This window comes from Triturus cristatus, chromosome 8 (genome assembly GCF_964204655.1).
Source record: "Triturus cristatus chromosome 8, aTriCri1.1, whole genome shotgun sequence".
NCBI lineage: Eukaryota > Metazoa > Chordata > Amphibia > Caudata > Salamandridae > Triturus > Triturus cristatus.
In genome coordinates, this window is record NC_140591.1 from 1,652,505,034 (window position 1) to 1,652,531,562 (window position 26,529).

The 26,529-nt window shown below is 41.5% G+C and overlaps 1 protein-coding gene across 3 annotated transcripts in view; it reads left to right on the plus strand.

Moving 5' to 3' along the window:
* LOC146808495 (transient receptor potential cation channel subfamily M member 2-like) overlaps window positions 1-26,529 on the plus strand; it is a 1,799,999-nt gene that overhangs the window by 180,505 nt on the left and 1,592,965 nt on the right. The window contains exon 1 of one of the 3 annotated variants that reach the window (XM_085623582.1): window positions 25,469-25,635. The exons of the other annotated variants lie outside the window; for them this stretch is intronic. The gene's annotated coding sequence lies outside the window, so the exon portion shown is untranslated. Of the gene's footprint in view, window positions 1-25,468; window positions 25,636-26,529 lie in introns of those variants that run through there. 3 annotated transcript variants of the gene reach the window in all.

The following is a 26,529-nucleotide window of genomic DNA, read 5'->3' on the forward strand; positions in this document are numbered from 1 at the left end:
CCAACTCAATTAACCAAAAAACACTCATTCACCCATACAGCCACTTACACAGCCAGTCACTCACTCATATGGCCATTCAGACACCCCCTCACGTACCCATACAGTCATTTACACACACACTCACACAGTTACTCACACAGCCACTTTCTCACCCATACTGCCACTGGTACACCCACTCACTCACCAACACAGTCACTCACAAGGTCACTCATGTACCCACACAGCTACTCACATACCTACCTATACACCCATATAACTACTCACACACCCATACTGACACCCAGACAACCACTCACACGCAGATACACACAGTCACACACCGACTCACATATCTTATAAATAGTATCACTCAGTAGTACAAAAAGTATACTATTTTAAGTTTTGTAGCACCTTGATATATATGTTTAACACTCTTAAACCTTTAGGAAACATGCACATTCACTGGATGATGTCATCAGTGTTGTCATCAGTGATGTCCTAAGAGATGTCATATGTGATGTCACTGACCATGCCTTGAGTGATGTAATAATTGTGATCATAAGCAGTGTATTGTGGGGCGTTCGTTAGAGTTAGCTCATGTATATACATATATTCACACAAAAAAAACAAAGCTTACAGAGACATAGTTAGGAAATAGAATATAAAAAAATTAAAATTCACTGAAAAAGCCCAAGGTTACAGGGACGTTATAGTTAGGCTCAAGTTTTTCACACACAAAACTATAGAAATTCGGCAGTAATAGTTACCCGAGTTAACTATATTTTATGCCCCTACAATGTACTGCTTATGACCTCAATTATTACATCTATCACGACATGGTCAGTGACATCCCTGATGATATCACTGATGACAAATCAAATGACATCACTGGTGATCACCAGTAGATAGTTATAGTTAGGACCTAGTTTCCATAGGAATTTTTTTTTTTACTTTCCATCTTTGTTTGGCGTCATTTGACAAATGTTCATTTTTTTTTTAAAGTTCATCATTGTTTTTGTTGTACTTAAAAAGTTTTAGGATGATCTGTTGAGCAAGAGCTGAGAAAAAGGGGGGGGGGGGCAAAAAAGTGTTTTTCCAGTGTCAATTCCAAAAGGGATTTTGAAAATGACTACAGCCCAAACCGCTGGACTGAATTCCATCAAATTTGGCAGAAAGCTGACTCTTGGTCCAGAAAGAGTGCTTTTGGTTATTTGGTGTAAATCCGTTCAGTAGTTTTTATGAAAAATACCATAAAAAAATTGTATATATAGGAACGTGGATCCTTTGACAGTCCTGTGCTTAAATGTGATTGCCTGCCAACACTTCAAACAGGAAGGCGTAGGCAGCCATCTTGGGACTCGGCTTCAGATGAGTCCAGAAAAGAAACATTTAAAAAATGTGAAGGGGACAGGGTAGGAATACCATGACCCCCTAGGCTTTTGGGGTGAGGGGCCTGAAGGGGCCCCACCTGGGGCAAAAAAGCATTTTCAAGAAACATTTTTGCGGACGTTCTGCAGGATTTGAAGCTCCCACTGAAAAATAAACAAAGAATTAGCACAGGCCTCCCCTCTTCTCTACTTTTTAACTCCTGGGTAGGCCAGGCCCCAGGGGCATGGTGGATTAATAAAAGGAGGGGGCACCTGGGGCTCGCTCATGAGGCTCTTTTAAGTCCCAGGGACCATCCCCTTCCCGGGGCTTTTTGATTAGAATGAAGGGGTGCTGCATGGACCCACCTCTTGGGCTCTTTGGAGCCACAGGCAACACCACCTCTCACGGGCTTTGTTTTCAATTCAGAAGGGGGGCCAAACGGATCCCCCTCCTGTGGCGGGTTCACTTCCCAGGGAACACCACCTCCACAGGGCTAAATTAAAAACAATAGGTGAAAACTTGGAACTCCACATGCCCTGAGGATTACCATCTCACCGGGGCCTAACATTTTATTAAAAGTGTGAGGGGGCCCACCCAGCCCCCCTCCTGTGCCGTTCCTAGCCTCCGGGACTGCCACATGACATTTCGGTCTATGCACACAGAAGGTGGAGAAACCGCACCCCCCTCCTGGATCCAATAATGGCCTTGGGGACCGCCATCCCCAGGTCTGGCTCCTGCTATGTCCTGGGGTGCCCACCCCAAGACATAGCTGTTTGCTGTGGCTTGATGAGATTTGACAGCTCCCGCCAAGTTACAGCAAACAGTTCACTTCCAGCAAGTGAGAATTGATAAATCCTCTTGCTTGCTGAAAGTGGGGCTTTCATTTGTTTCATTGCCCACTGTCAAGTCGGCAGGGAAACAGACGAAAGGATGTTCAGCATCTCCCTGTCTGTCAAAGCAACACCAGCTCCTGCAGAAGAAGGGAGCTGGCACAGATGGCAGGGGGCGTCAGGCTTTCCCATGGTCTCATTGCACACTAGTTGCCCTGGTGGCAGCCAGGAGAGATGGCCAGGCCCAGAGGGGTTCCTCATGCCAAAATCGGCCAGGGAAATGGGACGCATGGCCCCATCCCCCATTTGTATATGACCTTGCCCCAGGGATGTGGTTCCAGGGCCAAAATCATCCCTCCCCCATTAAAAAATGAAATGACAGGCAGAACTCCGGGAGATAGTGTTCCTGGGGTAAAAACTGGCTCGTAGAGGGGGGCCAAGAAGCCCCCTCACCTATTTGTTTAAGACTGGGCCCGAGGGGTGGGGTTCCCGTGGCCAAAATCAGTGTGGTCCCCATTTGTATATGGCTGGACCCTGAGGGATGGGGTCCTCCCATATTTGTTTAAGGCTGGGTCTCAAGGGTGGGATCACTGGGCCGAAATCAGCCAGAGGGCACTGCTCCCCTCCCTTCTTAAAATAAAATGAATTAAAAGGCTAGGCCTCGGGGATGGGGTCCCCTGGGGCCAAAATCAGCTTCAGGAGTGGGCTGTGTGGCCACTCTCCCCTATTAAATATAAATACAATTAAAGGCCGGGCCCAGGGGATGGGGTCCCTGGGACCTAATTTGTCCAAGGGAGTGGGGCTATGCAGCCCTCTTCCCCCATTTGTTTAAGGCTGAACCCCAGGGGATGAGGTCATTGGGCCCAAATTGTCTCAGGGAGGGGGGCTATGTAGCCTACTTCCCCTCCCCTATTAAATAGCACAAAGCTACTCAGACATTCACGTACCCACTCCCAGACCCACTCACAGACTCATGCACCCACTCACAGACTTAATCAGACTCACACATCCACTAACAGACCCACTCAGGGACTCATGAACTCACTCACAGACCCACTCAGAGACTCATTTACTCACTAACAGACCCACTCACACACACACCCACTCACTGACTCAGAGAGTCATGTACCCACTTACAGACCCACTCAGACACTCATGTACTCACAGACTGACTCATACACAGACCCACCCACCCACAGACCTATTCAGACTCACATACCCATTCACAGACCCACTCAGTGACTCACATATCCAGTGAGACACTTATACAACCACTCCCATACCTACTCAGATACTCGCACACTCCCTGACAGATCCATTGAGACATCCACATACTCACTCACACACCCACTGAGACACTCATGCACTCACTCACACACTCACTCTCAAAGGTTACAGGCAATATTTAGGAAATTTAAAAATACATAAAAAATAAACTTAAAAAGCCAAAGACTACAGAGATGTTATAGTTAGGGAATAGAAATTAAAAACAAGTTGAAATTCGCTGAAAAAAACAAAGATTACAGGGTAATTATAGTTAGGAAATACAATTTAAAAAACATAGAAATTCACTGAAAAAAACAAAGGTTACAGAGATGTTATAGTTAAGCTGACATTTTACTCACACAAAACCATAGAAATTCAGCAGTTATAGTTACCTGAGCAAGCTATAAGTTATGACTCTTCATTGCACTGTTTATGACCTCACATATTACATCACTCATGACATTATCAATAACATCACTAATGACATCACTTATGACTTCATCCACAGAACCACTCACATACCCACTCACATCACCATGTAACCTCTTATACATCCACTCCCACACAACTAATCACATACCCATTCACAGACCCATACTAGTACTCACATACCCACTCACTGATCCATAGAGCCACTCACAAATCCAATCACGCCATACAGTCACTCAGACAGCCACAAACTCAAATGTACACACTCAACTATAGACACAAAAAAGCATACACTCACCCATACAGCCACTCTCACATTCACTCATTTACCCATACAGTCACCCACAAACCCACTCACTAAGCCATATTTCATTTCTGCACCCACTCACTCAACCATGCAGCCACTCACACATTCACTCACCTTTACATGCCTCCCACATGCCCAATCACTCACCCATATACAGCCTCTCACAAACACACTCAAATATAATTCAATCAATCAGAAGTTTGTAAAGCCCTACCACTCAACTGTGAGGGCCTCAAGGTGATGGGGGGCTGTCTGGATATGGAGAACCTTCCTGAATTGGGTGAGTGACAGGGATAGTCTGAGGTGGAGGGGCAGGGTGTTCCAGGTCTGGCCAATGAGGTAGGAGAAGTATCATCCTCTGGTTCTGGTCTTGTGGATCCGTGGGACAGTGGCCAGGGCAAGGTGGGTGTAGCAAAGTTGTCTGGCAGGTACATGGAATGAGAGGCAGTGGTTCATATAAGCTGGTCCTATAACATAGAGAGCTTTGTAGGCATATGTTACACAAAAGCTTCTGGGATCATCTTCTGACAATTTTCTAGCACCTCCCTGCTTTCAGCTGATGTCCAGAGGGGAAAGTCAATGGCAATTCTTGGAACAAAAGCTTGGAATAGTTTGCCCACCCAGCTGAGACTAGCGCAGTCAGAACCCATGTTCAAGAAACTTTTGAAAACCTGGATTTTTGCTGCCCGAGATAATCTAGTGTTATCGATGATTCAGTATGTGAGTGACTGACTATATAAGTGAGTGATTAGGTGTCTCAGTGAATGTATGGGTCACTGACAAGGCTGTCTGAATTTCTGTATAAGTCTGTCAGGTGGTGTCTCAGTGGCTGTATATGTTGATGAGTGGGTGCATGAGTGTGTATATGGGTGATTAATTGATTGTCTGAGTACCTGTACAGGTGTATGAGTGTCAGTATATGTAGGTGAGCTTGTGTTTGAGTGCCTGCATGAATGAGTAAGGTGGGTGAGTCAGTGGGTGTATGGGTTAGTGAGTGTGTAAGAGAAGGGCTGTATAAGTGACTTAGTGTGTTTATCGCTGTGTCTGTGAGTGAATGGATGTGTCAATGATATTTGGGTGAGTAAGTAGATATGTGAAAGCAGTATAGGTGAGTGTTTGTGTATATGAGTGACTGTATGTGTGAGGGAGGGATTGTTAGGTGCACCTGAGATTATGTGGATGATGTCATCAGTAATGCCTTCAATGATGTCATTTGAGATGTCAACAGTGATGCCATCAGTGAATCTACTGACCATGTCATGGGTGATGTAATATGTGAGGCACAAGCAGTGCATTGTGGGGGGCACAAGTTACAGTAAGTTCAGCCAGCAATAACTGCTGAATTTCTCTGGTGTTGTACTAGTGAAATGTTAACCTAACTATAAAGTCCCTGTAACCTTTTGGATTTTCATTGAATTTCTGAGGTGTTTTTTAAATTCTGTTTTCTAACTATAAGTCCCTGTAACCTTAGTTTTTTTAGTAAATATCTAAAGTTTTTTAAATGCTAATTGCTAACTATAATGTCATTGTAACCTTTGATTTTTTCAGTCAATTTCTAAGTTTTAAAAAAAATTCTATTGCTAAATAGTAATGCCAAGTTTTTTTAGTGAGCCTGTGATATTTTTGTATTTTCTTTCTATAATTGGATATTGTATAATATATTTGTATTATATAACAATCATTTTTTGATTAGGTATGTGTTTATCACAAAAGTACATAAATACATTTTTTTATGTTTAACACATTTTTGAGGCGGCACAACATTTTTGTATTTATGGTGGAGAATCTGTTATCAGCAAATGTATTTCAATTACTGAAAATTAAACTTAAAGACATTTTTTAAATAAAGTTTAAATGTAAATATTGAGTAAAATATTGATATAATTTTTCTTTCCAATCAGTTTAGGAGAAAACCACCTTTACAAACAGTAGTCGCAACTAGCGTTTGTTTTGTACAAAGTGTAAAACATATATAGACATATTCAACAGGATATTTACCAGTAGAGCTATAATAGTGTATTTTTCAAACTCATATTTTTGTAACAAGTTTCCGGACAAATCGGCTTCAAACACTATTTTCTGGTTTTGAGAAGACAGCGGGAATCGTGATGACGTCGGTAATCACGGACACTGCATGTTTTTCATCAACTCGGAAACATATCTATAGAGGTATTTTGAACAAGTTTCACTACAACTGTTCACTATTATAGTATTGACAGTTCTGCTTTTTTTTCATTTTTAAAGAAAATTACTTTAAACTTGTATTTTGAATTTCTGCTTCTGCCTGGTAACCACGTATATGTCAGTCACAGTGAATATCACATGACCGAGAAAGCGAAGAATTCCATTGGCTAACTTTTCAGCAAAATCAATGTGAAGTACAAACCAACTCCTCTTTGCGTCTTCTTTCATAGCACTTTATTCTGAGCAGGTGGATCGATCTTGCTGTGGATAGTTAGTGCCCTTTTTAACATTAAAAATGGCAACACAGAAAGGAGATGGGGGTCAGCATCAACATCAACAGGACCAGGATGTAGAGAAGGTGGAGACTGAAGAGTTGGAAGAAGAGAGCCCTCCACAAAAGAGAGCCAGTGTTTCATGAGTGCAAGGGTCTGGTCTGAGTGAATGGATGAGTGCTGGGGTGATTGGATGTGTGCGTGGGTAGACCTGAGTGATTGTATGCATGTATGGGTAGTGTCTGGTTGATTGCATGAATGCATGGGTAATGCCTGGGCGAAAGAATGAGTGCAAGGATAGTGCCAGGGTGATTGGATGACTGCATGAATACTGCATGACTGATTGGATGAGTGTATGGGTAGTACCTGGTTGATTTCATGGGTGCATGGGTAGTTCATGCCTGAATAGATGAGTATATGGGTACTGCATGGGGGATTGGATGTGTGCATGGGTTGTGCCTGGTTGATTGCATGAGTGCATGGGTAGTGCCTAAGTGAATGGATGAGTGCATGAGTAGTGTCTGAGTGAATGGATGAGTGAAACAGTAATGCCTGGGTGATTGGAAGAGTGCATGGGCAGTGCCTGGGTGACTGGATGAGCGCATGGGTAGTGTCTGGGTGATTGGATGAGTGCATGGGTAGTGTCTGGGTGATTGAATGAGTGCATGGGTAGAGCCCGGCTGAATGGATGAGTGCATGGGTAGTGCCTCTGCAGTTAGATGAGTGCATGGGTAGTTCCTGAGTGAATGGATAAGTGCAAGGGTAGTTCCTGGATGATTGGATGAGTGCATGGATGTTGTTTGAGTTATTGGATAAGTGCAAGAGTAGTGCCTGAGTGAATGGATGAGTAGTACCTGAATGAATGGATAAGTGTGAGGGTAGTGCCTGGGTGATTGGATGAGTAGATTGGTAGTGCCTGCATGATTGGATGAGTCAGTGGGTAGTGCCTGAGTGAATGGATGAGTGCAAGGGGAAAGCCAGCCACTGGCATAGCAAAACTTGAGGGGGGACCGCTAAAAGGTACTTGGAGGGGCTCCCTCTGGACTCAATCAGGAGCTCTCCGGCCAGAGTACTGTGCTGAGGGAGCTCCCTGAAACTTGGGTTCCCCCTGAAACACAGGGCCTGGGGGGGCCTGTGTAACGCCACCGGTGCCATGGTGATTGGATGAGTGCATGGATACTACCCGAGTGATTGGATGAGTGTATGGTTAGTGCCTGTTTGATTTCATGAGTGCATGGGTAGTGACTGAGTGTATGGATGAGTACATGGGTACTGCCTGAGTGATTGGATAAGTGCAAGGGTAGTGCCTGGGTGACTGAATGACTGCATGTGTGCTACCTGAGTGATTGGATGAGTGCACTGGTAGTGCCTAGTTAATTGCATGAGTGCATGGGTAGTGACTCAGTGAGTGGGTGAGTGCAAGGTTAGTACCTGGGTGATTGGATGAATGCATGGGCAGTGCCTGAATGAATGGATGACTGCAGGTTTAGTGCCTGGGTGATTGGATGAGTGGTAGGGGCTGCGTTATTGGATGAATGCATGGGTAGTACCTGGGTGATTCCATGAGTGCATGGGTAGTACCTGAGTGAATGGATGAGTTGAAAGGTAGTGCCTGGGTGATTTGATGTGTGTATGTGTAGTGCCTGAGTGATTCGATGAGTGCATAGGTAGTGTCAGAGTGAATGGATGAGCGCCTGGGTAGTGTATGGATGATTGGATGAGTGTGTGGGTAGATCCTGGGTGATTGGATGTGTGTATTGTTATCGCCTGGTTAATTGCATGAGTGCATGGGTGGTGCCTGAGTAAATGGATAAATAAAAGGGTAGTGTCTGGCTGATTGTATGACTGCATGGGTAGTGCTGGTGTGAATGGATGAGTGCATGGGTAATGCCTGGGTGATTGAATGAGTGCATGGGTAGTGACTGGTTGAATGTGTAAGTGCAAGGGTACTGGCTGGATGAGTGCATGGGTCATACTGAAGTGATTGAATGGATGGTGTGAGAGTAGTGCCTGGTTGATTAGATGAGCTCAAGGGTTGTAACTGAATGATTGGATACGTGTATGGGTAGTGCCTGGGTAAATGGATGAGTGCATGCGTAGTCCCTGGTAGATTGGATGAGTGCATGTGTAGCTCCTGAGTAAATGGATGTGTAAAGGTAGTGCCTGGTTTATTGAATGTGTGTATGGGTAGTGCCTGGGTGAATGGATAAGTGCAAGTGTAGTCCTGGGTGATTACATTACTTCATTGGTACTGCCTGAGTGAACTGATGACTCCATGGGTACTGCCTGGGTGATTGGATGACAGCAACTGTAGTGTCTGGATGAATGGAGGAGTGCCAGTGGAGTGCCTAGATGAATTAAAGAGTTCAAGTGCAGTGCCTAGGTGATTCCATAACAGGCATGACTCCATGGGTACCACCTAGGTGATTGGATGAGTGCCCGAGTTCCAGGGAGATTGGATGAATGCAAGTGCAGCATTTGAGTGGTAGGAGGATTGCCTAGGTAGTGGCTGGCTGATTGGATGAGTGGAATTGTATTGCCTGAGAGATGGGATGGGCACATGAGTAGTGACTTGATGAATCCATAACTGCATTAATGATTTGACACACGTAATATATCCCAATTTCCAACCACTGTGAAAAAATGTAAACAGAGAAAAATGTATTAAAATTTAATTTTGAACATTAGGCGAGCAAAACAACACACAATATTGTTTCTCCAAAACTTTAATTCAACATAGACAAATGTTTTACTGTTTTTTTTTTACTGTTTTCAGCTTTCATACTTCCTCACTTTCAACAGTGCTCTGTGTGAAGCATCATCATCAAACAGAGGGAAAAAACAATTAATGGACTGTAAAAACAAATGTGTGCAGTACATCATCTCAAATATGTCATACTGTGCACTGCACACACTATAAGATTTTTAATAGAGTCATGCTGCTAGGTTACTAACTTAATGGAAGCAACTATATGTTAAAAGTTTTCCTGATATTTTTATATCTGGTACAAAATGTCCAGCAATTATGAAGCAGTCTTCATTTTTGAATCTCCTTTTGTAAACATCATCCCTATTAGGCCAAATGATGTCTAAAATGTTCTTAGTCCATCTACGAAAAGCATTACACACAGTACTGCGTAGAAGCTGCTGTAGCAGAAACAAAAGGGGACATGTTTCAATGGTGAAGATTCTTTTCACATGCAACTTAAGGATACTGGTATTATAGTACCTCCATTTAGTTTTTATCTCTAGTAACACAATGTAGACCTCAAATGTTTTATGAATTCCTTACATACAGTTAAAAAGAGTCTTTCTTTTCTATCGGCTTGCTGTAACAATACCCCTAAGAGGCAGAATATTCTCTCAGAAACACATAATCCATATCTACGTCAACATAATACCACATTTCCTTATCCTAAATTCACCTTAGAACTTCGGTTCTAGAAATAGCAGATATGAGTTTGGTAACTTTTTAGGAAGTATTGATTTGAATGTCACTTGTATATTGTTGTACTCTGTCCATCCTGTTTTGCATCTTAAATATATATTGCAGTATCTAGAGGTTATATTAACTCCATCATGAAATAAGATTTCTATTGTTGTGAAAGTTCTTTTTGAAATGGAAATTTGTCCAGCTTTAAAGTTTGTCATTTCAGTTCCTAATTTAGTACCATCCACTCTGCATCATTGTAGCATGACTATGACTTATTTTCCATACCTTTGTAGAAACAATGTTGATTTAAGTTCTGATCTGCAGTTTGGACAGATCATACCTTAATGGGCGTTTTTAGTTAAAATTATCAGCTTTACAATCTGGTAATGTCGCTTAGAGGAATCTTCTGCATTGATTTCAGTGCAAGAAGTAAATTAACAATCTCCACAGTTATGGGTCCATTTATAAGTTAAACCGAATAATTAATTGATATTCACATCTTCTTCCTCTAATAGCCCTAGCATTACCATTAAAAAGTCTTGAGCATCCTACTGAAATCACTACTGATCCAGTACAGTCATCTTTAACTTTTCTTGTGCCAGTAGCAGAATGTTTAATATTTATATCAATTAATAATTCTTCAAGTAAACTACATAGTTGTGAAGACATCATTTTATCTACCTTTTCTTTAATAGAATTTGTAAAATGAGGTAAATGGTATAGTACATTTAACACTATTTTTGCATAAAAGTTCACTCCAGATTTATTATCAAAGTGATACCCTTCTATTTCCTCATTGTGCTCTAGTTTTCTATTGTTTGGTCTTTGTTGTTTTTCTTTTGTTAATATTTCTGTTGAACTCCTATAGACTGCTCTGATATTTATGGCTTTGGACACATCAGACACAGGATACTGGCCTAAATGAGTAACATATTGCGCTATTACCCTATTATACTCCCTAACACAGCTCAAAATCAGCACTCACTTTCTTCTTATCAGAATTATTCAGAAATAAACCAGAAAATGTTCTGATTTGTGACAAAGCAACATGTGACACTCCTTCTTTGAATACACTACTACCAATATTAACAAGAGCTGTATCTAGACTTAAACCTTGCAATTTGTGAATTGTTTCTGCTTATGATAAAGACACTGAGAACTGCTTTTGCTGGACATACAAGTCTTTCACAAGTAGGAAACGTAAAACGCATCTACCAATCTGCTTAACTTTAGCAATATCACCAAATTTTATGACTAAGTCGATCAGTCCGCTGAAAACCCTCCTTCCTCCTTGGTTGGATGTCACTGTCCAGGCGCAGCCTTACCTCTCCAAAAACAATGCATCCTGGAGCCTTTTCCAAACCTTGGATGAAAGCACTATACGCAAAACGCTGGCTACTCTGAAACGTTCTAATCACTACAACGACCCCCTGCCATCGAACCTCTTCTCGGAAGTTAGAACCTCCTTACCCCTACTTTGGACTAACATCGTCAATGCAAAACTTGGGCAAGGTGCTATTCCGGATTGCCTAAAATCAGGTAAAGTTACCCCGATTCTGAAGAAACCGGCTGCTGATCCCATGGGCCTTCATAACATTCGCCCAATCTCTAACATCCCCCCGTTGGCAAAGCTCCTGGAGAAATGTGTGCTTGCCCAACTCTGTAACCACATCGAACATTTACAACTCCAGGACCAGTGGCAATCTGGTTTCCGCCCGGGCCATAGTACAGAAACTGAGTTAACTTGCATTGTCGATGATGTGCTAAGAATGTTGGATCAAAATGAATCTTGATCTTGCCTACTGATCCTTCTCGACCTTTCGTCAGCATTTGATACTGTCAAACATGATAACCTAATTAACCTCCTGGAACACAGGATGGAGGTGTTAGGGCCTGTACTAAACTGGTTCTCCTCATTCCTTCATAACAGATCCCAAAGCTTCAAGGTGAACCAGTCCCTGTCTCATCCTTCGCAGGTCACGCTGGGGGTTCCACAGGGTTCTCTGCTCTCACCCACGCTCTTCAACCATTTCATGGAGTCTCAGACAGAAATTTTGAAATCATCCAGCATTCACTATCACGTGTACACGGATGATACCCAATTATACCTGAAGATCGCCACCCCCGAGGACAAATGGTCCCTCAACTCAGTCCTACTGGAAATTCAAAGCTGGCTGACACGTAACCACTTGAAGTTAAATGCTCTCAAAACAGAATTCCTCCTAATCGCACCACACAAGCGATCTCAGGTCATGGAACAATGGTTGAATCAGCTAACTGCTCTTAACTGTAGGCCGCACCTTGTCGATTCCACAACCTCTCTGGGATTTATGCTAGACAAAAGTCTGAACCTGCAGAAGCACATCAATTCCCTCACCAAAGTAGCAAACTTCCAACTAAGCACCCTAAGGACACTCAACCCTTATCTCCCTGCTCATGACCTAAAGGTTGCAGCGCAAGCCTTAGTGATCTCAAAGCTGGACTATCACAGCGCAACCCTTTGTGGCCTGCCTAGAGTGAAGACGGCTTCTCTTTGGGTTGCCCTCAACTCTTCTGCTAGGCTCGTAACAGGCGCTAAAAAATACAACCATATTTCTCCAGACCTGTTGTCCCTGAACTGACTTCCATATGAAGCTTGGATACAGTTAAAAAATGCATGCATGGCACACAAAGCCATTCACTTCAAAACCCCGCTGTACCTCACTCAGAAACTGGAGCACTCATGTGGTTCGATAGCCTCCAGAAATGCCAGCACCTTGTTGCTCAAATCACAAAAATTCAAGAAAAGAAAAACCTACAATTGAGCCTTCGCATGTATGGCACAGAGGATTTGGAACTCCCCCCCTCCCCCCCCCCCCGAAGTCAGGGTAAATCCTTCCACTGTCCTCTTCAAAATGGAAGTTAAAGTGTTCTTGATGAATTAATTTTGCCTCACACTGGCTATTCCATTGGATATTGAGGTTACAGTCCAAGATTTGTGGCCCAGCTGCCAGGGTCACAAGGATGCCTGGCTTTACAAGACTGTGAATTTTTCGCTTTGTTGGTTCTGTTTTAATTGCTTGTATACCTCCTGGTGTATAAACTGTAAAGCGCTCTGGTCATGTTCACGCTAAAGAAAATGTTTAATATAAATAAATACCCACTGCGCCATTCACTAGCCCTTCTTCAACATTTAATTTATGACGTAAGATTGCACAACAATTTTACTGATACGTAACTGTTTTTCTAATCCTGAAGTTTTTGACACAGATTTTTCGTTAATATCCAATTTGGATTGCAGTTTTTCTGTTAGCATTACTGTAACTCCTTGTTGTTCCATTTTATCATTTGCTCAAATTTCGATGATCTCTTCTTTTTCCAGTTGCAGTAATTCTTCACTGAATTTTCTACACTCCTCAAGAGTAGGCATCAAACAAACAATACATTTTTCTTCCTTAACAAAATTATACATTACTACTGTAGCTGAAACATTACTTGGAAACAAAGGGCCTCATTAGGATGGCGGACGGCGTTCTGTCCACCATCGATTCGAAATGGGGACCGCCCGCCTACAAGGCGGCGGTCCCACACACCGAATTACAATGCGACCGCCACCACGGCGGTCATGTCTATTCATTGTATTGTGGTGGGTGCTGCGTTCTGCACACCCGCTGCAGCACAATGAAATGACACGTTACATATCCCAAAAATATGAAGCTGAGGTACACCGCCAATTAGCGGACATCAAATACTACAGAAAAACAAATGAAGATTGGAATCTGCAAATCAAAAGAAAACTCTTGCCTATCATTGACATAGGCAAAGAAGAAGGCTGGCTGACAATAAAAGAATCAAAATATCTGATCAATGACAACCCTAGGACTCCAATGATGTATGTACTCCCAAAAGTACATAAGGATTCCCGTAATCCACCAGGGAGACCCATAATATCGGGAGTAAATTCGATATTAGAGAGGCCAGCGAAATATGTGGATACATTCCTCAAACCTCTGATCAGAGATACTCCAAGCTATGTGAAAGACACAATGCAGGCAATCACTGTGTTGGAAAACTTCCCCTTCGAAGAAGAGAACGAAATTCTTGTAACTCTGGACATTGTCAGCTTATATTCAAACATCCCTCAAGAAGGAGGTCTAGAGGCAATACAAGTGTTCCTTGAAAAAAGAGTTAGACCACACAATGTACCAACGAACTATCTTGTCCAATTAGCAGAAATTTGCCTGAAACACAATTTTTTCACTTTCAACGACATTCAATATCTTCAAGTCACGGGAACCGCGATGGGATGTCCCTTCGCCCCCGAAATGGCCATAATGTTCATGGCACTATACGAAGAAAAATGGATATTTAACAACAACCCATACGACGGCCATATAAAATTATGGCGCCGTTACATCGATGATGTGTTCATGCTGTGGAGAGGCGAGATACAAACTCTAGAAACATTTGTGTCATGGCTAAATAACCGCAATCCAAATAATCAATTCACCATGAACTACAATAAAACAGAAATGAATTTTTTGGATCTCTTAATAAGACACGAAGACGGTCATCTCTTCACAACACTATACACTAAAAAAACAGATAGAAACACCTTTCTCCATTTCTCAAGTTTTCACCAACGCAATCTACGTGAAAATCTTCCGTACAGTCAATTTCTGAGAATAAGGAGAAACTGCTTCAAAAAAGAGGACTACTTTACAAATGCCAACCTCTTAATGGAAAAACTGTTAAAAAGAAACTACCCCAAAAAACTGCTCAAAAGGGCACTAAAAAGGGCATGGTACACGCCCAGAGAGTCCCTTCTAACCCCGAAACCAGAACAAACAACCAACAAACTGGTATGCGTCACTACTTTCTCAAGTAAAACCACCGAGATGCAAAAAATTATCCGCAAGAACTGGGATACAATAAAAAGCATTCCGCCCTTCACACAGATACCAATCTTTGCTCTCAAAAAAAACAACAGCATAAGAGAAAAATTGGTGCGCGCAAACACAACATTTAAACCACCGGGAGCATCATTGAGGTCCATGCTAGCACTACCCCCAATAAAAGGACACAGAAAATGTGGCACATGTGTATCTTGCGAAAGCACAGTGGAAGGTACGAAGTTCGAATATGGGCAGAAATATATAATTCACGACGATTTCACCAACTGCAACACTAATAATGTCATCTATTGTGTTTTATGTCCATGCCCACTGGCATACATCGGGAAAACCACACAACCCGTTAAAAGTAGAATTTCCCAACATCGTTCAAGAATCAAATGTAAAGTTCAGAATGCCCCCATGGTATCCCACTGTATCGAGAAAAACCACAGTCCAAATGAACTCAAATGGACAGTCCTACGCCACATTCAAGGAAGAAACGTTGACGCAATTCTATCTAAAATGGAAGCCAAAACAATCATGTTCATTGGTACCATAGACAATGGCTTGAATGAAATGACGGAAATAGCACAGATCGTTTAATTGGAGCAACACACGATATCCCCCTTTCCACAATACCACCAGAGGACATTCAACTGACATCACCAATACAAATCAACTGTGCAGGATGTAACGATGCTTCAACCTACAGCCGGAAATCAAACAGTTTAATAGTCAAATAATTTTTATTAAAAATAACACCGACGGAGGAGAAAATAATTCACCACAAATCGGAATATCACAAGACTGCTGTAAACGAACTAAAGCCCAACCCGCAGAGAACTAAAACAATGCTCCAATCTGCGGTTTAAGAATAAAGTTTTTTCAAACTCCTTGATTCTGCAAAAAACAACCCGGTAACAAGGACGACGTATACAAGAAGCAACCGAAGACCGTCTTAAACATACTGAGACAAGGAAAGTTCTCTCTCAAAAACAAAGACACTTTAACCTGCAGTCGATAAATAAAGTTATGTTCAAAATTCCTGTGCTTGGGAAGACAACAAAGTGGTAACTATGACAACGCTCAACGCAATCACGTCGGAACCTCGACATAAAACAACCAATGAGAAAGACCGTCTTTGAAGCAATTCGAAAATGCCGGAAATGCGAGAGCAGCAGAGACCGTGAAATCAACGCCGTAGTCTCCAGCGAATGAAGCAGCAATTCGACATTGTAACAGGTACGAAACAACGTGAACAACATGCATTACGATAGACGCGTAAAGCGAGAATGCTATCTAATTTAAACACTAGCGAAGAAGACGCGCTAGATTGGAACGCCAAAAAATGAAAGAGGCGCGTTTGAAATGTCCCTTACTGCGAGCCATTCTGTGAACTCTACTAAGTTCTGTGAGCACATTTATAGTATTTAAATCAACTAAATCAACTAAGTCCTAATAGGCTGGAGGTAACAACAAACTAAAGCTTCGCTCATGCATCACGGCAAAAGCGCCTACGATAGGCTCAGACCAGTACTTGCTAACACTACATCTCTCGTCCCACAGAGAGAAACAAGTCAGAGCAAAAAACAAAAATCAACCATTTGAGCCGGCAGCCCATCAGCGGAACGGCAAGGTAGGAGCTGCATGACGACATCTACTAAATATCCGCCAGCTATGTAAGAGTGTCACAACACTCACAAATATATTCATTTTTTGCAGATAAAGACAAACAAGCCTTCACACCTGTTCGAAGAGCGTAAGTTAACACAACACTAAGTTACTTTAGAACACCTCTATTATAAATGAAAACTAAAGTAGACATACTTTTTGTCCTTTCAGCGAGACAAGTCCGAACCCCAACTATAGAACAGCCCTGAAGACGACCTCAGAACCAAGATATAGGTCCCCATTGACAAAGGTCGAAACGCGTCGGCAAAAAAGGCAGAGATCAACAGCAGTAGTAGGGGAGACGAATTTATAACAGTGCCCCTCTGAGCATACATATTAAAATAAACAAAGTATGCCCACACAAACTCTCTGAGCCTTGAAATTGACTCTGCCCAGGACCGCAACTATAGCCAGGACTACAGGAGCTAACCAGCCAAAAGTCCTTACAGATAATCTATATCGGACATACAACTAATGAAAAATTGATTTTTTGGTTGTTTCACATGTAAAATTGATATTTTGTGTATTTTCAAATTCATTGCAATGGTATTTTTGATACTTCACGAAGTCACTGTATAAATGTATATATCTGTCACTGTATATAATAACGTGTCATATGAGATGAAGTAGTGTTCATACTGTCTAAACGAATCAAGCAAATGAAACAAATGTTCCCAATCGCAGTCATTAAATAGACTAGCTGACATAAAAAACGTGTGATTAATGGTGTCAGAGGTATACCAATTATTGTAAAAACGTTACATATCCCTGCACTACGTTGCAGGCACCATGTCAGAGGCCCAGCAAGTAAGGTGGCTTGCTACAGGCCCCCAAGTCCATTTCTGCCTGCCTGGTCATGGCAGGATAACCGTCGTTAACAGACAGGCAGAAAGGAATAGTATTATCCCTATGGCAGTGCCTTCCATTGTGTGGATTGTGGGACGTCTGATGGGCAGTCGGAATCATTCATACTGTTTTGACCAGTGGTGGTCGATCTTTCTGACCACCACACATCTACCCACCATCCAAATGTGGCGGGCGGAAAACATGATTATGATGGCGGTGGGTCTGCCACCGACGTGCTGTCGGTGGCAGTCCCACTGTAGTAATCGGGCCCAAAGTGTTTGATGAGACAGGTTTCGAATACTGTCTTTCCTTGTTTTGTGAGGACTCCCACTCTTACCTTCTTTAGTATATCTGCATAATGCATATCTGATGCTTGGCGCATATTTTAGATTAAATCTTTGTATTGAAAGTTTTCCCAAATGTTTACATTTCAAATACTTCCTTGTGAGATTCCTTGCTTCATTATGTAGTAGTTTCTTGAATACAGGTTATCCTTTTACTAAAATTAGTTGTAGCAGGTCTCCAAAGTCTATTAAGTGCTGTCCTCTAAAAAAAAGTACATCATAGTCAGTTTTTAATATTTGCTGCATCCGTAAATGTTAAACACCATGCTGATTTCGCCAATAATTTTTAGATTTAATTTCTTTAATACTCTTCCCACTTCATAACACGCATCACCAGATAATTTGTTATATTATAATTTGTTGTCATGTTCAACAGGCAGCATTGATAATCGATGAAGGATATCTCCTTTAATATTATGTGCAAGTAAACATGTTGGTAGAGTAAGTACACACAACAAATGCAACTCTGTTGTCTTCTATAGGTAAATTGTAATAATTTAATTAAGAAACGTTTTCCAGTTCCAGCTTGACCACTTAGGTACAATAGAACACTTTTATATGTAGAACATGCACCCTTTTTTTCTCATGCAAAAATCCATGTTATACTTTACCTTGTATATCTTCAGAAATGTATTTCTGATCTGTATTCAATTACTGTATTAGTTGTTCTATATCCACAGTTTCCTGCCTTACTTGCTGCATTGCATTCTCTACCTAATCCATAGCTATTGCAGCTTCACTTTCAGTGATCTGCTGTTCAAGAGGATCATGACTTACAGGTGCTGAACTTTGACTGCTCTGAGAACTCTATCTTGCTATCCCAGCAGCAATTGTTTCTTTTTGTTCAATCTCATCTCTCAACTTCTGAAGATACACTGGAAAAACATAGCACTCAATGCTGCCTTTTATGGCATTGACTGAGTCTTCATAACAGTCTAATTCTCCAAGTCACTCACTTTCAGTTCACCATGGCTTAAACAACTATAACAAGGCTAAATAGAAACCTCTCTTTTGTCTGGAGTTTGGCAACTTAGGCTTTCCATGGTTGATTACATTTCCTTTATTATGTCAGTCCAAACATCTGTTACATCCAACCAAAGCAAATTTTCCTTCTTTTATGATTTCACTGACATATTTCTGAATGTATAATGTTGAAGTAATTTCCAGTGGCTGTGATTCATTCAAGAATTCCATCCATCACTTTTATGTATACTTTAGTTTGTCATCCCAAGTGGGACGGGTATGCCTGATGTGGGTCTCGTGCAGATTGTGTCACTGGAACCAAGCTGAACCTGGCTGATGAGCCAATAACTAGGGCAAAACCAGTCCTGGGTTGTTTGGGTTCTTGTTCAAGGATGACCTGGCTTGGCAGTTCTTGGTGAAGTGATCTGATTGGAGCAGGGTCAAGACTGATTTGCATATAGCTGGGTCCAAACTGAGGTGACATGGCTTGTAAAAGAATGATGGAGTGGAATCAGCTCTGAGTAATTGCCAATGGCTGCGATTAATTCAAGCATTCCATCAATCAATTTTATGTATACTTTTTTTTATTTTTGCAAGTTCATGTCATGAAATGTTGTGGAAAAACTGATGATTGACATGGATATTTATGTTTCACTGGATAATGAAAATCCATATTTAGATGCAGAAAATCATCAGGAAATATTTACTTTTCATCTTTATGGCTACTAAGAGCATCAGTAGATTGGTAATTGGACAAAACATTGGAAACAATATTAAGAAAAAAATATAGTGTCAAGAGGATTGGGATATCAAAAAAATTGTCGACAGGAATATCGGAGGTCAAATTATCATTTTTAAGGTTGTTTTTAATATCATTGTCAAAAATATTGATGTATACAATTTTGTTGTATGTGATGTATTTTTTAAATATGTTTTTAGTAAGATAGTATCTTAGTAAGCAAAATGTTGAAATTTGTATTTTTAGTTGTATTTAATGTATATACACAATGGTTTTTTACCTTTTTAGTAGCGGTATATTATGTATTTAGGCTATATTAATACTAATCTAATATAAAAAAACATGAAAATTATTTACAAATTAAAAATATATAAACATGTATTTTGATAAAAAAGTATATATGAATTTGTTTACATAAAGATTTTACATTTTATAATTTGGTGAAAAATAAATGTTAATATAAAACCTTTTTTAGATTATAATGTTATATTAAATATATATTTTAAATTTTTTTAAATAAAAGGTCAGTGTTCTATAATTTTTTAATTTATGATTGTTAACTTTGGCTCACGATTTTATTTTTTATGTTATGGTTTAAAGTTTAGAAATGGTAGTAAATATTTTAAAAAGTATATTAATTATTAATAACATTTATTTTTTCTATATATATTAATGTTTTAATGTGACTATATATGTTTTTAGTTTTGTTGATTGTGTTTTTAGACGGGGAGGTCTAGAAGTTTTTGTGTTGGTTGTGGGTGTTGTGTATATTAATAGTAGTGTTTTTCACTCGTTTGTAGTTTTGGGTTCTCATACATCATATTAGTAATGTCTTGTTATGTTATATTAAATTGTGTTATGTTACTTGTATTTTGAAGATTAGGTGTGATGAATATGTATTTTTGGGATTGTCATGTGGTTTGTTGGGTGGGTTTTCTTACTTACGTTACAGGTTTTGACTGTACTAAAGTGTTCTAAGAGCATTGGGAGTTTCCGTTTTATTTAAAGAACATCAATTTTGGTTCATAATAAACCGATGCTTTTAAAGTAACAGACATATCCTCTTATCAACACAGCCACATATCCTCTTATCAACACAGCCATACACACAGTCACTTACCCATACAGTCCCTCCCACGTACACTCATTTAACCCATACAGCCACTGACTCACCCAATCACTCATCCATACAGGCAGTCACACACCCCCTCATCCACCCACAGAGATACTCAGGCACCCATACAAGTACTCAGACAAACAATCAATCACAAATACAGCTACTCAAGTACGCACACACACACTCATATAGCCCCTTAGACACCAACTGACAGACTGATACAAACATTTCCACAACCAATCACTCACCCATACATTCACAGAGAAAACTAATTTCAGTCAAGTGCCCACTTAATCATCATCACAAGCACTCATACAGTCACTGATGCACCAATACTCCTTGGTATAAAAACGTTTTTAAAACACTCACAGTCACTGGATGATGTCATCAGTGATGTCATTTGAAATGTCATTTGAGATGTCCTCACTGATGTCACCGATCATGTCATGAGTGATGTAATATGTGCGGTCATAATCAGTGTATGGCAGGGGTGTGAGTTATAGTTAGCTCGGCTAACTATAACTGCTGAATTTCACGGGTTTTATATGAGTGAAACCTGAACATAACTATAAAGTCCCTGTAATCTTTGATTTTTTTCAGTGAATTTCTAAGGTTTCTTTTTCCAATTCCGAACTTTAACGTTCCTGTAACTATCGTTTTTTTAAGTGGATTTCTAAGGATTTTTAAATGCTAGTTCCAAACTATAACATCCCTGTAGCCTTTGTTTTTTTTGTGAATATCTAAAGTGTATTCAATTCTATTCCCTAACTATAATGTCCTTATAAACTTTGGTTTTATAAATTAATTTATAAAAGCACAGAACATGATCATTCTTCTTGGCAGCAGATGACGAGGAAGAACCTCCTCATCAGAGATGCTACATGACGTATTGAGCAAGAGAAAAGCAAGGATGCCATCACCTCCATCAAGGATTATAGCTAACTTTTGTCCATACAGATACAGAAGTGGAGCTTCAACTCTGGTACCTGCTGTCTTTCTGTTAGTGCCTCCTGTTGAGGTTTTGTGACACGAGCATTGTGCCAGATTTGAATCCTATCCTGCATATTTATTTAAGAAGAGGTTGCCTTTTTGCGCAATACCTCTCCTCAACTGATGTATTTTCTACTGGCTGGCCAAAAATCATCTGAAACTAAATACCCTCAAAACCGAATTCCTTTTAATTGACCCCCCAGCCAACAATCAACCATCGTCCTCGATTGGCTGAAACACTTGACAGCACACAATGGTCAACCTCTCATTGTCAAGTCAGCAAAATCGCTGGGAGTAATTCTAGATAATAAACTAAATATGCAGAAACACATCGGCGCCTCCACAAAAGGAGCACATTTTCAGTTGAACACCTTGAGGAAACTCAAACCCTTCCTGCCCGCAAATGACTTTAAGCAGGCAGTTCAAGCGCTGGTAATCCCTAGAGTGGACTATGGGAGTGTTGCTCTCTGCGGCCTTCCCAGATCGTCGACGGCCTCTCTAAGAGCTTCAATCAATTCAACGGCGAAACTCATCAAAGGCTCCAAAAGAAACTGTCACATTTCCCCTGACCTTCGTGCCCTCAACAGGCTACCTTTTGAGGAGAGAATCCACTTGAAAATCGCCTGTATGAAGCACTGAGCATTACTTCACAATACACCTAGTTACCTAGCTGACAAATTGGTGCTATCTTGTGGTAACAGATGCACCAGGAGCTCAAATAACCTGTTACTGAAACCACAATGTTTTGCTAAGAAGAAAACTTACAATCGGACCTTCTCAGGAATGGCTCCCAGGATTTGGAATGCCTTGCCCCCAGAAACAAGATGGAACCCTTCCACGGCATTCTTCAAAAAAGAAGGGACATCTATACTCATGGCCAAATTCACCTGAAACTATTGGTATATCCTTGTATATATTTGTTAATTTTCATTAGTTTACTATTATTGTCTTTATTCTACACTATATTGTTGTTATGCATGTTTCAATTATTCACATTTGCCTGTACAGCGCTCTGATACCCGCTAGGGTCCTGTTTGCGCTATACAAAACTTCTCAAATAAATAAAAATAATAAATACTGGTGCTATCTCATTGGGTAGATGTATAGTGCATCTTCAACACTACAGATGCATAAAGGACGCTAAAGAAATGTCTCCAGTGACCTTGTGTGTGTGTAACTTTGCCATCCCATGGGAAACGCGCTGGAGGACCTCGTGAGGCGCAGAACGGGTAGGGCTTGTAGGCAAATTTACATAATACTTATTCATAAATGGGCAGAACATAATCACTTGTCTTAGCAGCAGATGATGAGAAAGAAGCTCCTTGTCAGAGACACTACATGAAGTATTGACCTCGAGAAAAGGAAGGATGCAAACACCTCCATCAAGGATTACAGCTAACTTTTCACGATGTTAATGCAGAGAAAAAACACTTGTTTGGCCTTGACCTTGCACACAAAGGTAGGCTGCTTGGTACATTTATAGAAGTGGAGCTTCATCTCGGGCACCCGCTGTTTTGCTGTAAGTGTTTTCTGTTGAGGTTTCATTTTTGTGACACGAGCATCGTGCCAGAATTGAATCCTGTCCTGCATATATATCCAAGAAGAGATCGCCATTTTGTGCAACACCTCTACTCAACTGTAGTACTTTCTACTGGCTACTTAGTAATTGCTACCTAGTTATGTAAATGTACAGTGCATATTCTAAAGTACAGCTGCGTAAAGGATGCCAAAGAAATATCTCCAGTGACCTTGATTGTCTGTAACTTTGCCAATGCATGGGGACTCACTGGGGCTCCTTTTAGTAAGCTGTCTATCATCCAGAGAAAAGGGCGGCATACCTTGTATACCGCTAATGTATATGGGGTAGTACGAGTAGATACAATTACATGCCTCATGTTTTTAAAAGGGCAGAACATGATCCCTCGTCTCAATAGCAGATGACAAGAAAGAACCTCCTCATCAGAGATAATGCATGACGGATTGAGCTCAAGAAGAGCAAGGATGCAAACAACTCCATCAAGGATTATAGCTGGCCTTGACCACGCGCACTAAGTTAGGCTGCCTAATACATTTACAGAAGTGGAGCTTCAACTCAGGCATCTGCTGTCTTTCTGTAAGTGCTTACTGTTGAGGTTTAATTTGTGTGATACAAGCATTGTGCCACAATGAATCCTGTCCTGCATATTCATCCAACAAGCAGCCACGTTTTGTACAACACCTCTACTGCATTGAAGTACTTTCTACTGGTTAATTAGTAAGTGTTACCTTGTTGGGTAAATGTATAGCGCATCTTCCACAGGGCAGCTGCGCAAAGAAAATCAAAGAAATGCCAATGTATGGGGTTCCTTTTAGTAAGTTGTCCATCGTCTTGAGAAAAGAGTGGACAACGTTGCACACCACTAATGTATATGGGGCGGGCCCAAACGGGTGGGGCTTGTAGGCACGTTTACACACTTCTTGTTTATAAAAGGCCAGAACACAATCACTTGTTTCAGCAGCAGATGACGAGAAAGAACCTCCTCATCAGAGACACTGCAAGAGGTATTAAATTCAAGAAAAACATGTAGGCAATCCTCTCGATCAAGGATCACAGCTACATTTTCACTATGTAAATGCAGAAAAGCACTTTTTAGCATTGACCATGCGCACAAAGTTAGGCTGCATGATACAGTTACAGAAGTGGAGCTCCAACTCGGGCACTTGCTGTCTTGCTGTTAGTGCTTTCTGTTGAGGTTTAATTTTTGTGACACAAGCATCGTGCCAGAATAAATACTGTCCAGCATATTTATCCAAGAAGAAGTCACCATTTTTTTCATCATTTCTACTCAACTAGAGGAATTTCTACTGGTTACTTAGTAAGTGCTACCTCAGGTAAATATATAATGCATCTCTCACACTACATGCATAAAGGATGCCAAAGAAATGTCTCTAGGAAATTTGTGTGTCTGTAACTTTCCCATCACCTGGGAAACACGCTGGGGGTCCTTTTAGCAAGCTGTCCATCATCCTGGGAGAAGGGTGGGAACACGTTGTATACGGCTAATGTATATGCGGCAGGGCCAAACGGACAGGGCTTGAAGGCATGTTTACATACTTTGTGTTTATGAAAGGGCAGAAGACGATCACGCGGCTCAGCAGCAGATAAGGAGAAAGAAACTCTTCATCAGAGACACTACATGAGGTGTTGAGCTCAAGAAAATCAAGGATGCAAACATCTCTATTAAGGATTATAGCTAACTTTTCACAATGTAAATATGGAAAAAAAATCACTTGTTTGGCCTTGACCATACACACGAAGTTAGGCTGCTTAATACAGTTACAGAAGTGGAGCTTTAACTCGGGCACCTGTGTCTTTCTATAAGTGCATCCTGTTGAGGTTTAATTCTTGTACCATGAGCATCATACCAGAATGAATCCTGTCCTGCATATTTATCCAAGAAGAGGTCGCCATTTTGTGCACCTCCTCTACCTAATTTGACTACTTTCTACTGTATAGTACAACTGCGTAATGGATGCTGAAGAAACGTCTCTAGAGACCTTGTGTGTCTGTAACTTTGCCAGCAAGCAGGAAACACGCTGGGGGTCCTTTTAGTATGCTGGGAAAAGGACGGGAAGAGTATGTATACCACAAACGCATACAGGGCTGGGCTAAACCGCCGGCCTTTTAGGCATGTTTACATACTCCTTGGTTATAAAACGGTAGAACACTTGCCTCAGCAGCAGAGATGATTAGGAAGAACCTCCTCGTCAGAGACACAGCATTACATTTTGACTGTGTAAAAGGGGTTGACGCTCTAGTCTTTTCACGCTGGGCTCTAAAAGCCATACTGGAACCACCGCGCGGCGTGCGCGTGCAACGGGCGCGCCGGCGGCACCCGTCGACGCCCGTTGGCGCTCGGAGCGCTCCTAGCGCCGCAACCCCTGGCCGTTTCGGGGCCCAAGTCGTTACTAGGAACACGCTACTCGAGCTTAGGAGTGACGTTTGCTCCGCCCCTGACATGGTCTCGGAGGTGAACAAGAGGGGTGAGTCCTTTTGTGCTAACTGATTTTTTAGGTCCAACCCGCGTTACAATAATGGTGCTAGACAGGCAGGTAGGATAGGAGGGGGAGTTAAGGGAGTGGACACAGGAGGTGGTGTGCCTGGGCCCTGGGGTGCTGAGCATGCCGCAGTCGGATCCTGGCAGAGCCAGGCCAGCCATTGATGCAACGGCAATGCAGAAACAGTTTCTTCTTTGCCTGTTGCTAAACACTCGGTCCGTAGTTAAACACAAATACCAACTAGAGGGTCTTATACAGTTTTATGACTGGATCCTGGCAGCAGCGAAGTGCGTCGCACCTGAACAAATGGTGACGGCTAAAAGGCGCCCGACAACGTCGCCTTGGTATGGTCCTGAACTCAAACCCCTAAAAGTAAACTGTAGGAGTTCTGAGCGGCTATGGAGAGGGGGCTACAGTAGAGAGAGTAAACTGGCATACAACGTGGCACAGCAACAGTACAAGGAAGCAATTGTTGCAGGCAAATAAATGCGAGTTCTACACAACAAAGATTGAGGAGGGTGGGAGCTCCCCTAAGGAACTCTTTAAATCAATTAAACTGCTGGCCAAACCTCAGCAGGCCAGTTTGTTTAAACCAGACCAAGAATTCTGCAACTAGCTTGCCTCTTTTTTTCAGAACAAGGTTCAACTAATTTATGATGATCTTCTTAGTATGTCGGTTGTCATGGATAATGGCAGCCAACCACATTTTAAGGACAATACAGACCAGTGCCAGTTGACCTGTTTTCAACACTCTCGAAGAACGAGGTAAATAATCTCTTCCTGTCTATAAAATCTGGATCACCCAACGACCCCTGCCCCCCTTCCATCATGCATCTGGCTTCTGGGAAGATCAGTGACTCCCTCACCCCTCTGGTCAAC